A 17,664-nucleotide genomic window follows, 5' to 3' on the forward strand; every position below is an offset into this window, starting at 1 on the left:
CAGCCCCCTTGTGCCACTTTTGCGTCACTTTTCCCATCCTAAAATTGATGCAATAGTAACGCAATGAACTTGTAAATCTGCCCCTTTGCACATTATGAGCAAAAGAAGTACACAGCTCTTTCAATTCTTTATCGATCACAATTGGACAGTTTTGATTCACGATTCACAATGCACTTCAATAAATACTTCATGCCTATTTAAATGGGAGACGTGATTGTCGGCTTTTCAAAACTTAGGGGCATATTTACAAGGATGGCGTTAAAATTGTCGCCGCTTAAACGGCAGCAAAGTACAACAAAAACGCCGAAAATTGACTTTAAAATCCTTTGTTATCTTACCGGAAGATTTTCTCAACATTGCTGTTTGCTATGCAAGAGTGCGAGCCACCCCCCGGGGCTATAAAATAAATGGTTAGGGGGCGCTCTAAGACCCCCCCCTGCAAAATTAGTAGCGGGGGTCCTCAACGACCCCCCCAAGCTCTGGGAACCACCCCCCCCCAGGGCTTTGTGTATTATGGGAGGGGGGCTGCGTGGCCCCCCACCTGGAGCCCTCGAGAGCCCTGGGGACCTTCACTCCCCAGGGCCGGCTACTGTAGTATCCTGGGGTGCCAACCCCCGGGACACTGCTGTTTGCTATGAGAGGGCGGGAGTCTCGTGGCTCCCGCCCTCCCATAGCAAACTTGGTTTGGATTTTGAAACAGAGCGCAGTGAAATCTGTTCTCTCTTTCAAAATCCAAACCAGATTGCTTTTCCACATGCAAGTTAGCAGCTCCCCATGTGGAAAAGCAATGCCAGCTCCCGAAGGACGCGGGGAGCCGGCAGGACCGTGGGGGCATTGTGGCTCCCCCCACGGTCCGCAACATTTTTTAAAAGACCCGGGGGATGGGGTCTCCGGGGATATTAGAAATTACTGATAGGGGCTATTTTTTTACGGTAAAATTTAAAGTCGCGCACCCAGCGCGGCGCTCAGTGCGGCCCCCTGGTGGGCGCACGCTGAATGCACGACTCATGATCTGTAGGGTGCCCGACTCCAGCGCCTTTGGTGCACAACTTCTACGTGTTTCGGAGCCGGCATTACTTTTCAACATGGGGAGCTACTAACATGGAGCTCCGCCTTGTGGAAAACCCATCTGGTTTACATTTTGAAAGAAAGAACAGATTTCCCTGCTCTCTCTTTCAAAATCCAAACCAACTTCGCAATCAGATCGCGGGAGCCTCGGCTCCCGCCCTCCCATAGCAAACAACAGTATCCTAGGGATGGGCACCCCGAGACTCGGCTCCTGCCCTCCCATAGCAAACAGCAGGATCCCGGAGACAGATTGACACCATTTAAGAAAAAGGCACAAGTCTAAACTAATGACTACATTTCTGCCAAATTTGGCGTAATTCCGTTCAGCAGTTCAGGCTGTAGCTGTGGCTAAAGGTCATATGGGAAATTGCATGGAAAAAACACATTTTGGGAACACCCTTTTTTCTCGGCCCCCGCTTGACGAATCACCCCCAAACATTCAGGATTGAAGCGGACCGGAGCACCCCACGAGTTTTGCAAATTTAGCGAAGATTCGTCAACCGGCGCCAAAGTTAATCCAAATAGAATGTTACGGATTTCCTATTGAAAATAGGTCCTAACTATAACTACCTACTGGTGACCGCCAGTAGGTAATATATATATACATATATATACACATCTATCTATCTATCTATCTATCTATCTATCTATCTATCTATCTATCTATCTATCTATCTATCTATCTATCTATCTATCTATCTATATATCTATCTATCTATATACACACACTAGTGTAGTACCAGATTTCACTTGCAACAGCACCAGACAGCAGTTACCACAGCAGCACTACATTGCACATTGCACCAACAGCCCCAGATTGCATACAAAACACTTGCAACAGCAGCTATAAACCCACAGATATAGATATGTATACACTAGTGTATATATATATTACTGCATACAGGGCTGTGTGTATTAAATAAACAGTGCATTGTAGGTGAGTTATTTAACGTTTACAAATCTCATCTTACCAATATAACTATGCATTTTTTGCAAGGAAAGCTTGGTTCTCCTTTGAAGGGAAATTTAAAGCGAAATTTCAACTCCCTGCAAGCTCATCTACAGCTTAGTTTATTCAATACAGCCAGTCTGGTGATGAGCCAAGTATTTAATGATCCCCATTTCTTTTAAGAAATGGACAACCGCAAATCTTTTTCAAAACGAAAATTAGATGATTTAGAATCTGATATTAAGGACACAAGAAAAGATTCTAGACACAGTGAACCAGAGGCAGAAGACCCAAGCACAAGCAGTTCTGCAGATCCAGTTTCAGCTCAAATAGAATCTAGCTGTGATGTTGATGATCCTGTAAATGATATTGGATTGTATTTCAATTCATCAAAAAACTAACAGATGATGTCAAATAGAATCTGCTAATAAATATGTATACTCCACCAGAAAAGTATGACTTCAAGAAGGATTCAGGTGGCACACGCTGTTTCTCTTATGTGTGGATTAATCAATATTCACCATGGCTTAGCTACTCTCCACAACTGAAAGGTGTGATTTGTAAGTTTTGCACAATTTTTACACAGCCAGTTCATTGTGGGACACAAGGAGCATTCATAACTATGCCTTTCACTAAATATAAAGACTTCCATGAAAGTGCACACAAGCAAATATTGTTTGCTAAATAGACAGGACTGTGAAAAGGCATGTTGAAGATAATCGGTAAAAGTTATTTCTAATTTTGTCCACTATCTTATTTTGTAGCCCACATTACATTGCTTTATGTGAGGGAAAAAGTACAACCACAAATGTGCAAAGTCTGTACCAATTTCTCATTGAAGCAGGAGTTGTGATCCTAAAGACCCATCTGGAAAATGCACCCTTTTATGCACGTTATACATCAGTTCGAATTAAACATGAATTTATTACATTATGTGAAGAAACATTAAGAGAAGACCTAGTATTCTTAGTCAATATGTCAAAAGGATTTTCAATCATTGATGATGAAAGTGCTGACATATCCGGAAAAGAACAGATGTCATTTGCAGTATGTTTTGTTGACACAAGTAGTACCGTAGCTGTCCTCAGAGAAGGATTCCTTAGATTTGCAAGCTTAAAGTAAATGGATGCTTTCTCAATTGCAAATATGATTATGGAAACATGTTCTAAATTTGGATTAAATTTAGAAAAACTCCATGTCCAAGGATATGATGGATGCACTACAAAGGCAGGAAAGGAAGGTGGCTTTCAAGCCATATTAAAGAGAAAATATCCTGAAGCTGCTTTTGCTCACTGTGTTGCACGTAAACTTAATTTGGTTGTTAATGACTTTAATTACTTGAATTTGGTTCCTGATATACTGAATTCTTTTGGCACAGTGAAAGCCATCATCAAGTACTTTTTCCATGAGAGTCCAAAAAGAAGATCTCCTATTCCCAATGTGCCATTTCTAAGTGAAACAAGATGGACAGTAAAATACAAGAGCATTTACATTTTTAACACACACTTTGAAGAGATTTTTAAGCAATTAAGCTTACTGGTCACAACAGCATCAGGGAAAACACATCAGGACGCATATCAATTGCAGTGTTCCTCCCGCACAGTGAGCTTTCTCTTTTGCTTGTCCATCATTTCAGATTACTCATCAAGATTGGAATCTGTAAACCAGGCTCAACTTGGTATCCTCAAGGTGTGTAATCATGTGCAAGACCTTATGACTGTGTTCCGTGATCACAGACAAAAAGCAGAAGAGCAATTGAAGGCCATTTTTACGAACACTCCAACGATGGCAAAAAATCTGAACATCGAACTTTGTGTTCCCAGACAGTGTAGAAGTATTTTGTTCTAATTTTGGTTTCTCTTCTGTGAAAGAATACTATCGCCAGTCTATCTATGTGCCATAATTGGACTCTATCATCGCATCACTAGAAAGACGGTTTGGCAATGAAAACAAGAAACATTGAGTTTGTTCTCACTTTACCCAAACACAAGGCAAAAATAGCACTCGAGCAATACAAATGCCATATTGCAAACATCAGAGAAATTTACAACATAGAAAACCTGGAAGCGGATTGCAGCCATATGGAATCAGATCTGGTCAATGAAGGATGAGCAGTATGACAATGGATTTCTGGGTTCGTTAAACCACACAAATTTATTTCCATCAGTCCATCAAGCAATTCTCATTGCTCCCACATTACCAGTGACCACTTACACAGTGGAAAGATCTTTCAGCACAATGAGAAGGGCAAAACCTGGCTAAGGTTGACAATGGTAGATGAACGTTTATTTCGGGTTTGTACATGATGAGCATACATGGAACAAAAATTGATTAAAATAAATAAAAGCTGATTGAAAAAGTAATTGGTAAATGTGCACTAGACTACAGACATTTACAGTTTCTTTTTCGAGATCACTAACCAGTGAACAAAAACTGTATAAAACTACTCATTGAAAAATGTGACTGTTACATTTCAGCAAAAGTGTAGATGTTTGCAGTTATCCAGGTTAGGTTTACATGTTTTATTTTCCAATTTAGGTGAGATTATTTGTTATTTTATTTAAGTTAATATATTTGATTTTATTTATTTTAATATATTTAAGTTAATACATTTCCAAAATAAATACATTTGTCATGTATTTTGATTGTCATTTGTTTGTGCACGTTAGCACCAAGTGTAGATTCTACATATTTCTTTTATAATTCAGTTATAGTGCCTTAACTGCCTCGATGTGTGTATGAATAATGTGGTGTATTGAATAGTGGTGATTAGAAATTACTAATCAGACAATAGCAGCTTGATCCTTCCAGTAAGCTTTTGCATCAGGTTTCTCAACCCTTTGCATGCCTGCCATTTTTCACCTTTGACCAGGAGCCACTCCTGCCTCCAGCTCTGCTTTTTCTTGCCAACTGCTAGAAGGTGTGATATCTACCAAAGGCCACCAAAGAAAGAGATGGTTGTGGCACAACAAACCTATGGTGTAAGGGAACATATGCAGGCTGCTTCCTGCACCCCATGACTCCTCCTTTGCCCCAGTGTTTATTGTGGCTCACCTGGCACACATCTTGTCGTGGATGGTTAATGTTAAAAGTTGGCCCCCCCCCAAGAAAAAGTTCAGTGGATGCCCATTCACTTACATTATGCAAACTGTTGTTAAGTAATATCTCTGTGCTCTTCTATATAGAGATTAGAGACAGAGTACATCGCACCGGGCCACTGGAAGCACCACAGGGAAAGGGAAGCACCATGCACCACATGCATTGAAGACTCCCTGGCTACAATAATACCTTGGTTTTTATGTAGATCTTCATACTGCACCTACTTTAGCAGATGTTGCTATCACCCAATTAATGATTCTCAGTTCACACACCAGTGGAAGAAGGAAAGTCTGTCAGACCTACAGGAAGTCATACTCGTGACTATGCTGGGGCAAAATGTTAATTATGCTGCACTAATTCATATATTTTGTGAGTTTCAAGTTACACTTGTTACACAGAATTCCAGAAATGATGCTACCAGTCACGTAATTGCACTGTAGTAGCAAAATTGTAGCCCATAAACAATGCTAATGATGAGAGTACAAGTGGCTCTTGTCCCTGGCACTAGCGTTTTTCTAATTTTTTTTTAGCTTGAAATGCGTCCTTGGGTTAAAAACTGATGCAAGAACATATTTCCCTCCAAAATATAGTGCTAAATGATGAATTTGTATTTCACATAGTTTTGTGTAATTTATTTATAATTTTCTATATGCTCAACTCACTGAGCCTGGGGTTGTATTGTAGAATGTGCCCTAGGCACAAAAGGCATTTGCGCCCACTTTGTGAACCCCCAAGGCCCTTTGGTATTGCAGAAGGGGTCCGCAGACACTTATGCGGCCCTTCTATAATACAGATAGCGCTGGCGCACCTCAAGAAGGCTTTCCCTCTTTTGCATGAGGGTGTGTCCCCATATAAATTAGGGATTCTCTTTGCCTCTGCTGTATGATAGATACAGGCGTAGAGGCAAAGACGCTTGTTAATCTTATTTGTAAATTACATTACCTTTTTCCAAATCCCACAAAACCATAAGTCCTTGCACTCATAGTCTTATTCCCCTGCCATTAATCCCTTATCTATTTAGTCTTATTCCCATATCATTACTATTATTTGGAGGCTGCATGGAGAGGGGTCAGATTTATTTTCTACCATCAGTCTGACAAACAATGTGGAAAATGTAAAAACTAGGTGTCAGATTTACTATTCTAACTGCAGTCTTACAACCCTGCAAAAAAGTGCATGCACTGTGATTTCAAATGTTCGGGCACATCCACAGGGGCATTGCACCACCGGAGATTCACTTTTTCTGACACTTCGCTGGTGCAAAGCCCTGCTCCATATTTACAAAGCGGAGCTAAGCAACTTTGCGTGGCTTAACGCTGCTTTGTAAATACCGTAGCCTTTCACGCTGGTATCTGTGTGAAAACGGCATGCAATGGGTGTTGATGTGGGCAGTTCCACAGCAACACCCTTTGCTTTTTGACGCTGCCCCAGATTTACAAGGATTTGTGATGCCACTGAAAAGCAGGAGTTAGAGTGGCGCAATGTGGGGAAATACTTTTAGATCTCGTTTATTGCTCTTTCTATGTGTGCTGCATTCTGCAGCACACATAGAAGGAGCAAATTGCCTTTGATGATTGTTTATGTGCAGTAAGGTGTCCCTTCTTGCAGATAAACAATCATCCCTGCACTGCAGGCACACTTGCACTAGGGCGCAAGGTTGTCTGCATGCACTAGGCAGCTTTTTTAGCTCTGGTGCAAGGGAAAGGACAGGGGTGCGCCGTATTCTTGTGAATATGACGCATCCCTGCGTTTGCTAAACTGCTTCCAGTATTGACTGTGTCATTTCTTTGTAAATATGCCCCTTACAATTCTAACTCCAATCTACCAGCCATTCGAGAAACTGCATACATTTTGTGGGGTGCAGAGGATTTCCTATGCAAGCTCCAGTCTAAGAAACACTGGAAAAAACGCATGAACTGTGGAGTCCAAGAACAACACACATAGATAAAATAAATAAACATTAAAAGCATGTCATATGTGCATATGAATAATTAAAACAATCTATTAAATAAAAATATTTAAATAAATGTAAATAAATATAAACAAATATATCAGAAATGGACATTATTTTCATATTTCTTAATAAACAATAATCACAAATAAACAGTATTTCGAAACCTCTCCCTAGCATAGCATAACATTTTTAAAGAAAAATAATGACTTCCGTTGTGATAAAAAAATTATTTGTGTAAATATAATTTCACGGCTTTAAATTGAAACACTAACAACTCATTCATTCAAAACACATATATACCAAAAACATAAAACAATGGAAATTGTTAAAACAAATTCTAACATAAATTTTGTAAAATCTTAACCCCCTTGGCTGCTGGGTCTTTTCACCTCAGTACTGAGCCCTTTTTTGGCTATTTGGGGTAGTTTGCACTTAGGGATCCAAAACCTTTTTTGTAGATAAAATATCCATGCCAAAGTTGTGTCCTTTTTAAACAACATTCTGGATATTCTAAAGGAGCCCATGCTTTGTGAATTCCCATGGAGCGGACTGAGTAAAATTGGTAAAATATAGTAAAATGTTGAGTATTTAAATAAAAAATAGGGGAAAGTGTCCAGGTAAAAGTGTCTAAAAATGGCATCCACAAACAGTGTATGCAATAAAGTCACCATCTTCCCAGCTTTCATGAACATGCAGTGCTGAATAAAAAAAAATCTAATTGTCTACCACAGTTTTTGCATTTTTCTAAGACGTAGCCTATTTTCCCTAATTTTTACACTCTCAACCTACTTCCAGTTTGTGGTGGAAATCAGTGTGAACCCTATTGGCAATCCCAAAAAACGACAGATTTCTGAAAAGCAGACACAATTCTGAATTCAGCAAGGGGTCATATGTGTAGATCCCTCGATGTCTTTTTAGGGAGAATATTGTTAAAATAAAGAAATAGTGAACATGAGTAGGAAAAAAGGGGCAATTGTGACAAGGTCTTCTCCTGTAACTTTTTGTCGCACTGGCCGATTGGCAAAAACAATATAATATTACGTCCGCAAGCCCCTTCCGGTTGTGGAATCATGAAGGGTTTGTAGGTTCTCCAGGGACCCACGGTACCAAGCAAGAGCAATCAACTGAGCTGCACCGTACAATGGTTTTTGTTTGAATACCGATTATAGACCAATTTTTATAGTTAAATAGGCACAGTGAAAAATGGGTATCAAGAAAACGTAAGTATTTCTGAAATGGGCACAAGATATAGACTTTAGAAGCAGTGGGTATTTCTACATTTCTGAAATTGTAGGTATCCGTTCGATCCTATAATTTGGAGGGTATTTTTCAAAATGTCATCTTTCTTACACACTGATTTACGCACAAATGTAGTGATATTCAACTTGTGATAACAAATGTTCTACTATTCTGTGCTCCAACAACCCTCCCAATAGAATTGGTACCTCACTTGTGTAGGTAGGCCTAGTGCCCGCGACAGAATAGGGCCCTAAACGCAACATGGACACATCATAATGTTTACCGAAACTGACCCATGTTTTACAATGCAGTTAGCTCTAGGTTTTGGAACCTTGCTTGGCCAGAGCCTAAGAAAACCTAGCCAACATTTCTTTTAACTAGACACCTGGGACTATCCAGGCTCTTCTGACATGCATGGTTTCCTTCATATTTTTATTACCCAGAATCCTTTGTAAAACTCAAACTTTTGACTAAAAACACATTTTCCTCACATTTCTGTGATGGAAATTCTGAAATCTGTTGGGAGTTACTCATTTCCTTTTACCCAGCATTCCCCCAAGTCTCCCAATAAAAATGGTACCTCACTTGTGGGGGTGGACCTAGTGTCCGCGACAGGAAATTACCCAAAACATAACATGGACTCAGTGCATTTTTCAACCAAAAACTAACCCTTTTTTTCAATGTAGGGGACTCTAGAGTTTGGACCCTAGCTCAGCCCGCACCAAGGGAAACCTAGCTAACCTTTGCATTTTTGAAAATTAGATGCCTGGGGCTATCCAAGGTGGGTTGGCTTGCATTACTCTCACCATGTTTTATTATCCAGAATCCCTTGCAAATCTCAAACTTTGGCTAAAAAAACACATTTTCCTCACATTTCTGTGATGAAAAGTTCTGGAATCTGTGAGGAGCCACAAATGTACTTCACCCAGCATCTACCCTGGTCTCGTGATAAAAACGGTACCACACTTGTGTGGGTAGAACCAGTGCCAGCGGCAGGAAACGGCCCAAAACGCAACATGGACACAGCACATTTTTCCACCAAAAAGAGACCCTTTTTCCCACTCAGGGTAGATTGTGGACCCTAGCTTAGTTGGCATTCAAGGAACCCTAGCCAACCTGTACATGTTTTAATACCAGGCACCTAGGCCTATCCAGGGTGGGCTGACTTGCATGGCTCTCACCATGTTTTTGTACCTAGTATCTCTTGAAAACCTCAACGTTTGACACAATCAATCAATCAATCAATCAATCAATCACGGACATTTATAGAGCGCACTACTCACCCGGAGGGTCTCAAGGCGCTTGGGGGGGGGGGGTGCTGCTACTGCTCGAACAGCCAGGTCTTGAGCTTCTTCCTGAAGGAGAGGTGGTCTTGGGTCAGGCGCAGGTCGGTCGGGAGGGAGTTCCAGGTCTTGGCGGCCAGGTAGGAGAAGGACCTTCCTCCTGTTGTCGTTCTTCGGATGCGGGGGACGGCGGCGAGGGCGTGACTGGCTGATCGGAGGTGGCGTTTGGGAGCGGAGAAGTTGATGCGGTTGTTGAGGTAGCTCGGGCCTTGATCGTGCAGGGCTTTGTGTGCGTGGGTGAGGAGACGGAAGGTGATTCTCTTGTTGACGGGGAGCCAGTGCAGGTCTCTCAGATGTCCGGAGATGTGGCTGCGTCGGGGGATGTCGAGGATGAGTCTGGCTGAGGCGTTCTGGATCCGCTGGAGTCTCTTCTGGAGCTTGGCGGTGGTTCCGGCGTAGAGGGCGTTGCCGTAGTCCAGTCGGCTGGTGACGAGGGCCTGGGTGACCGTCTTCCTGGTCTCGGTGGGGATCCACCGGAAGATCTTCCATAGCATGCGCAGGATGTTGAAGCATGACGAGGAGACGACGTTGACTTGTCTGGTCATGGAGAGGGAGGAGTCCAGGATGAAGCCCAGGTTGCGTGCGTGGTCTGTCGTTGTGGGTGCGGTGCCCAGGGCGGGGGGCCACCAGGAGTCGTCCCAGGCGGAGGGCGAGGAGCCCAGGATGAGGACTTCCGTCTTGTCTGAGTTCAGTTTCAGGCGGCTGGTCGTCATCCACTCGGCTACATCTTTCATCCCTTCGTGAAGGTTGGCTCTGGCCGCGGCGGGGTCGTTGGTCAGGGAGAGGATCAGCTGGGTGTCATCGGCGTAGGAGATGATGTTCAGGTTGTGTTGGCGTGCGATGGGTGCGAGGGGGCTCATGTAGACGTTGAAGAGGGTGGGGCTCAGCGAGGATCCTTGAGGGACGCCGCAGATGACTTCGGTGGCCTCTGACTTGTACAGTGGTAGGCGGACTCTCTGTGTTCTTCCGTCGAGGAAGGAGACGATCCATTCCAGTGCCTTCTCCTGAATTCCGACGTTGCTGAGGCGCTGCACTAGGGTGCGGTGGCAGACAGTGTCGAATGCCGCGGAGAGGTCTAGGAGGATGAGGGCCGCTGTTTCTCCGTTGTCCATCAGGGCTCGGATGTCATCGGTGGCAGCGATGAGGGCGGTCTCGGTGCTGTGGTTGGCTCGGAAGCCAGACTGTGAGGGGTCGAGGGATCCATTCGTCTCGAGGAAGGCGGCCAGCTGTTTGTTGACGGTCTTCTCGATGACTTTGGCTGGAAACGGGAGGAGCGAGATGGGGCGGTAATTCTTGAGTTCGGTGGGGTCCGCTGTTGGTTTCTTTAGAAGAGCGCTGAGTTCGGCGTGCTTCCAGCCCTCCGGGAAGGTGGCGGTGTCGAAGGAGGTGTTGATGATGTCCCGCAGGTGGGGTGCGATGACAGCGTCGGCCTTGTTGAAGACATGGTGAGGGCAGGGGTCGGTCGGAGATCCGGAGTGGATGGAGTTCATCGTGCGGATGGTGTCATCGGTGCTGATTGGCGTCCAGGCGCGGAGGGTGGTGGTGGGTGGCGTTGCTGCGGTCGTTGTGTGCGATGGTTGAATGCTGAAGCTGTTGTGTATGTCCGTGATCTTGTTGTGGAAGTAGGAGGCGAGGGAGTTGCAGAGGTCTTGCGATGGGGTGATGTCGTTGTTTCCGGCATTGGGGTTGGAGAGCTCTTTCACGATGTTGAAGAGTTCCTTGCAGTTGTGCGCGTTGTTGTCCAGCCGGTCCTTGAATGCAGTTCTCTTGGTGGCGCGGATCAGTTGGTGGTGCTTCCGGGTGGCAAGCTTGAGGGTGGTCATGTTGTCCGGTGTTGGTTCCCTTCTCCAGACTTTCTCGAGGGCTCGGCAGTTCTTCTTGGAGCTCTTGAGTTCGTCGGTGAACCATGGGGTTTTCTTGCTGCCGGGTCTGCTGGGCGGGGTCCTCAAAGGGGCGAGTTCGTCCGCGCAGTTGCTGATCCACTTCGTGAGGTTGTCGGCGGCCTGGCTGGGGTTCGCTGAGCTGGCGGGAGGGTGCTGACTCAGGGAAGCGGCGAGCTGGTCGGCTGTGATCTTGTTCCAGCTTCTTCGGGCAACCTGTTGCTGGTGGTGGTGGGTCGTCGTTCTTCTGAAGGTGAAGTGGACGCAGCTGTGGTCCGTCCAGTGGAGTCTTGTGGCGTGACTGAAGGCGATGTCTTTGCTGGATGAGAAGACGGCGTCGAGTGTGTGTCAGGCGAGGTGGGTGGGGGTGGTCACCATCTGCTTGAGTCCCAGGTTTGTGAGGTTTTTCAGCAGGGTGGTGGTGCTGCGGTCGTCGTTGTTCTCCAGGTGGAAGTTGAGGTCCCCGAGGAGGATGTAGTCGGCTGAGGGGAGGGCGAGCGGGCTGATGAAGTCGGCGATGTCCTCGCTGAATTGTGTGCGTGGTCCCGGGGGTCTGTAGATGAGGGTGCCTCTGAGGGTGGTCTTGGGGTTGACGTGGATCTGCAAGTGCAGGTGTTCGGCGGGTGCGATGGTGTAGTCGGTGTTGGTGGTGATGCGGATGGTGTTCCTGTGAATGATGGCGATGCCTCCTCCTGTCTGGTTGACGCGGTCTCTCCGGATGATCTTGCAGCCGTCCGGGATGGCTATGGCGATGTCGGGCGCTGAGGAGGCGTTCATCCAGGTTTCCGTGAGGAAGGCGACGTCTGGGTCTGTGGTGTCGAGCAGGTTCCAGAGCTCGACGGCGTGTCTGTGGACGGAGCGGGTGTTGAGCAGGATGCACTTCAGGTGGCTGCTGTTGTTGCTCGTCGAGGTCTTGGGCACTGCTGGAGTGGTGCAGGTCGGGATGCAGGTGAACTTGCAGGAGTGGCAGCTGAAGGGTCCGTGGGTGCGTCTCGGGGTGGCTCGGTAGCATCCAGGGGTTCGGCCGGCGTTGAGTGCTTTGAGGGTGGCGGCGTCGTACGTCCGGCGGGTGGGCTGGGGTCTGCGAGGGCCAGGGGTTCCGGCGCTGGGCGCGGTCCAGGCGCGGACGGGCGCAGATGGGCTTACCTTTGGCGCGCCTTCGGCGCACAATCGGCGCGCCCGCTGCGCGTTCGCACGGTCGCCATATATGGCGAAGTGCGAGGGAGGGCGGAGCAGCTGGGAGGCGGGAGCGGGGAGGGTACAGAATGAAAAAAGGGGCGGGGTTATCGGCGTTGGCGGGAAGCGGGGAGCGGGGAGGGATGAGATGGGGGCAACCAGGGAAAACCAGGCAGACAGGAACAGGGGGACAAAAATACAAATACCAACAACAATTCGCACAAAAACACTTTTTCTTCACATTTCTGGGACTGAAAGTTCTAGAATCTTTAGGGAGCCACAATCCTCCACCCACCCGGCATCCCCCAAAGTCTCCAGATAAAGATTCTACCACACTTGGTGGGTGGGCCAAGTGCCTGTTACCGAGAAGTGCCCAAATTGTAATGTGAACACATCAAAATGATCTATCACAAAACGACCTGTGTTTGCTAGGGGGGCACCCACGTTTTTGGTCCCTGGCAAGGCAGACATCTAGGGAAACCTACCAAACCCAGACATTTCTGAAAACTACATATGCTGGGGACCCCAGAGGGGTGTGGCTTGTATGGATCCCCATAGTGTTCTTACCCATAATCCCCTGCAAACCTCATATTTAGCTAAAAAGTCACCTTTCCTACCACCCAGCATTATTCTCGGTCTCCCAATAAAAATGACTTCTCACTTGTTTGGGTGCCCAAAGCAGAGTTAGCCTAGAAACTATAAAATGAAAAACTGAGGTACCATTTTTCCTAGATGGCTTCTGAGCCCAGGACGAAAAGTATAGGTGCCCCCTATCTATCACAAACTTACCTGTGTTTCCAAAGGGTGCGCCTGCATTTTTGATCCTGGGTTCAGTGCTCATCTAGGGAAGCTTCCATCCACCCAGCATGTCTCTAAGTCTCCGGACAAATATGCTGCCGCAGTTGTGTGGATAGGCCAAGTGCATGTGACAGGGAAGGGCCCAAATGTATTGTGGACACATTATCTATCACAAAACGCCCATTTTTTGCAAGGGTGGCACCTGCATTTTGGTCCAACCCCAGACATTTCTGAAAACTAGATATGTGTGGGAGCCCAGGGAGGTGTAGCTCGGGTTGATCCCCCAATGTTTTCTTACCCAGAATCCCCTGCAGACCTCAAATTTAGCTAAAAGTAACATTTTTCTCACATTTCTGTGTAGGTTCACTGGGCAGGCACAAATTTCCTACCACCGAGCATTCCCCTTGGTCTCCTGATAAAAATGACCTCTCACTTGTGTGGGTGCCCAAAACAGAGTCAGCCTAAAAATTTATAAAATGAAAAACTGAGGGGAAACCAAAGCGGGCCCAAAAGGGCAATCTCTACACATTCTTGGTCTTTCGCTGCTAGAGGTACTAGGCCCACCCACACAAGTGAGGTATCCTTTTTATTGGGAAACAGAGGGGAACTCAGGCCGCTTCTGCTATTCCCTTTCATGCGGAGTATGAGTCTGAGAGATAAGTTGATACACATCCGAACCACACGTGATAACAGCACCACTAAGGCTTCCGGCACTTTATGAGGTTTACTTCTGGTTGTGAGACACTTCCACGTGGCAACTGTTCGGCGTGTACTTTTAGTAAACATTTAAAAGAAATTAACATCAGCACAGACTGCCCCTGGATCATAAAACAACATACCAATTGCAATACCGAGAACATGGTGTGCATGATCATGTGACCGTGTAGCAAAAGATACATTGGAATGACAACCCAAAAAATCAGATATGGAATCAGTGTACATCGAAGCTCAATCCAGTGTAGGAAGAGTGTCACCTGTAGGATCAAACCCTATTTAGATCAAAAGCACCCTGACAAGGACCTTACTTGGGTCATATTGGAGGCCGTTGTTCTCAGCCCCTGCAGTAATACAGGACAAGTGCTGTTGGAAAAAGAACAACGTTGGGTCTACTGTTTAAAAACCCATATACACACTCTTAATGATCAAAATCCCCTGGCTGACAATGAGGTTTTAGGTAAATTAGGGATTGTACTTATCCACACCACTGGAACAGGATCATTCTCGGATACCACCCTGGTTTGTTGTACCCTTCAACTAACACATGTATGCACCTTAATTTATTGAATGTTATTGACCAAATCCGTAGACATCCGCAGGGCTACATCATATGTTAATAAACCGTACAAGGATACTGATACATTAGCAAGAACTATCTGTGGGGTAGGTTTGCCAACCATGGGTCGTTAAGAAATAATTATTGGGTGTACAGCCTTTATCTTTTCAGTGATCAGTTTTCACTGAGACACACATTTTCCCTGGATGTGTATCTGGCCTGGCCTCACTCACATAGAGATATGGTGTTGGTTTACATCTCAGCTTTTGTTTTGGCTACTTTCCAGTGACTGGCACTCGAATACACATGTCCCCCATTGAGATGTGGCAGTAGTATGAAACCACAGTTCCCATCATGCGCGCCACAGGGGCTCCCAGTGATCCTCACCAATGCCGCTGTTTTGGGCTTTCAAAACAAGATTTATTTTCTCATGGAATTACAATAGACTCGTCCCCACCCATGTAGAAATGTGGGGTATGCTAGCTTCACAAGCTGTGGTTTGCACTCTCAAGTGAACAACACTTGAATAACTGTGTCATCCTTTGAGTTGTGGCAATAGTATCTTTAACTACATTTTCTCTCAGCCATGCCACAGGAGCAACCAATGAGTGCACCTGTCGCTACCGCAGTGCCAGTTTTTTCAAGCGATATTACTTTTCTAATGGAAACACAAAAGACACACCCCACCCACATATAGATGAAGGGGGCGTTTGCTTCACAAGTTTGCACTCTCAAGTGAATGACACTCAAGTATGTGCCATCATCTGAGTTGTGACAATAGTATCTTTAACTGCATTTCCCATCAGCCATGCCGCGGTTGCAACCAATGAGCGCCACTATTGGCGTACGTCTTAAAAAATCCAGGCTGCCAGTGGTTGTGGCAGCATAGGGAGGAGAGTGAAACAATGAGATAGGTGATCCAGCGTGGGGCTAACCTTTGAGGAAGTAAGTTGTTTTTGCAGTTCCGGCTAGAGACTCTAAGCTGTCTCCGGGGCCCTGACTTAATTACTGCTTTATCTCTTTGTGCCCGATTTCAGTGTGTGACTACAAGGCTCCCCCACTCCGCTCTTCCATGAAGGGCTAGAATCCCATAGTTAACGTGAGGAGTATTTGTATGTATGCAACAGATGGATTTTGGCATTCACATTTAACCTTTGTGATTTGAGCATGATTCGGATGTTGGGCTTACACAAGAATGAAATTCATCCAGTGAGCTGTGAACACTGGAGCAGCACAATATTCTCACACGGGGCTGGCTAAGCACAGCCTGCCCTCAGTTTTCATAATGTGGGTAAGGTTATCCTGGCAACCATATGTTTATGTTATTGTTTGTCTCTTTTTTCTGATTTTTGTATTTCTCATTTATGTGCTTCAGTGATGTCAATATTTTAAATTTGTTTTATGTTTCTTCCATAGGACCCCTCACTGAGAAGGAAAAGTTTCCTGATTGCAGTAACCAGAGATTAGTAATCTGGTATTGTATGTGTGTGCATGGAGTGGGTGTATGATCATTACTGACCAAGGAGCTATACAGGGTCACATAGGGGTGTGTGATCCTAACGAAAGCTCCGGACCCCTTGGTGGGCCAATTAAAGGCTGAAACATGTCGACCTAAGTTGGACATGAGTGGCCTAAATAGATCTGATATGTTCTATCATGTATTTTAATCATCTCTTTACCACCTTTCAATAAATCGAGAGTGCCCTTTCAGTAGGTTACAGGGAATTTTATTGGATCCCTCCGACTCTCTCTATTCCTTCCCTCAGTCTGCTGAAGAGTTCCCACCTGGCATTAAAGGATGCTTTGGCGAGCGCTCGATGACTGATGATGATGTATGACACCTTGGGCTATCCTGTTAGTTTTAAATATATACCTGTTGGATCTCATCAGTGGAAATCTTTGATATTTGATCCACCTGCAAGAAGAGGCAATATCTCATACAGCGGGTGGTTCAGCCCAGAATTAGGGCTGTTTTGATGAGGGTATGTTTGTTTTTTGGTGTTTTGTTTTTTTGTAAGGGAGAGCACGAACATTTGTCGTACAAATCTCTCTCCTTCCCGCGGCCCAAGAAAAATGAGTAGTCATACGTGTTGTTTGATCTTCCACCACTCCAACTCTAGGAACACTTGCCTGCTCCACTAAAACAACACTGTTTATTATAGCCTGCTGAAATTGAACAAAAGTCATCTTTGACTCTGAAGAACAATCCTTAAATACAACAAAATCATTGAAGGTTGCCAAATGAAACAGATGGGCAGCCTACTTCTTATATCAAATGTATGACTTATGAACAGCTGTGTAAGGCTTCAACCACTGATCTACACTATCTACACCACCCATGTGCTTATTGTAGTCTAAAATGCACACAGGTTTGTGCACTTCAGCAACCTGAACCCAAACAGTCACAGGTAAAGTAATTTCATTATGAATGGTATCAGCATGTAGACATCTCGCCTGTCTAACAATTTCACACCTAAAAGTTCATCCCTATGAAAGGCACTGCACTGTCCCCTCTGACGTTTTTTTACAAACAAGCTCTTTACGGTAACCTTTACAGTTAGAGTGGATTGTGCCACATGCAACAGAATCCACTTTGAACAATTCTTTGAACAACTGCACACCAGTGTAGAAGTTGTATATGTATAAATGATGCCCTTTGTTACAATGTGCTCTGCCAAGCTCCCCCACAATTTTCTCACTGATTTCAAATGTGGATTGACAACCAGGGGAGTCAACAGTGGAATCCCTACCAGTGCACATCCTGAAATTCTAGAAATATTCAGTACTACTCTCAGGCAGCATATACATCTTTATTCCATAACGTGCCCTCTTGCTAGGAATGTACTACCTAAAAACCAAACATCCCTTGAACAGGACCAAAGACT

This window comes from Lissotriton helveticus, chromosome 3_1 (assembly GCF_964261635.1).
Source record: "Lissotriton helveticus chromosome 3_1, aLisHel1.1, whole genome shotgun sequence".
NCBI lineage: Eukaryota > Metazoa > Chordata > Amphibia > Caudata > Salamandridae > Lissotriton > Lissotriton helveticus.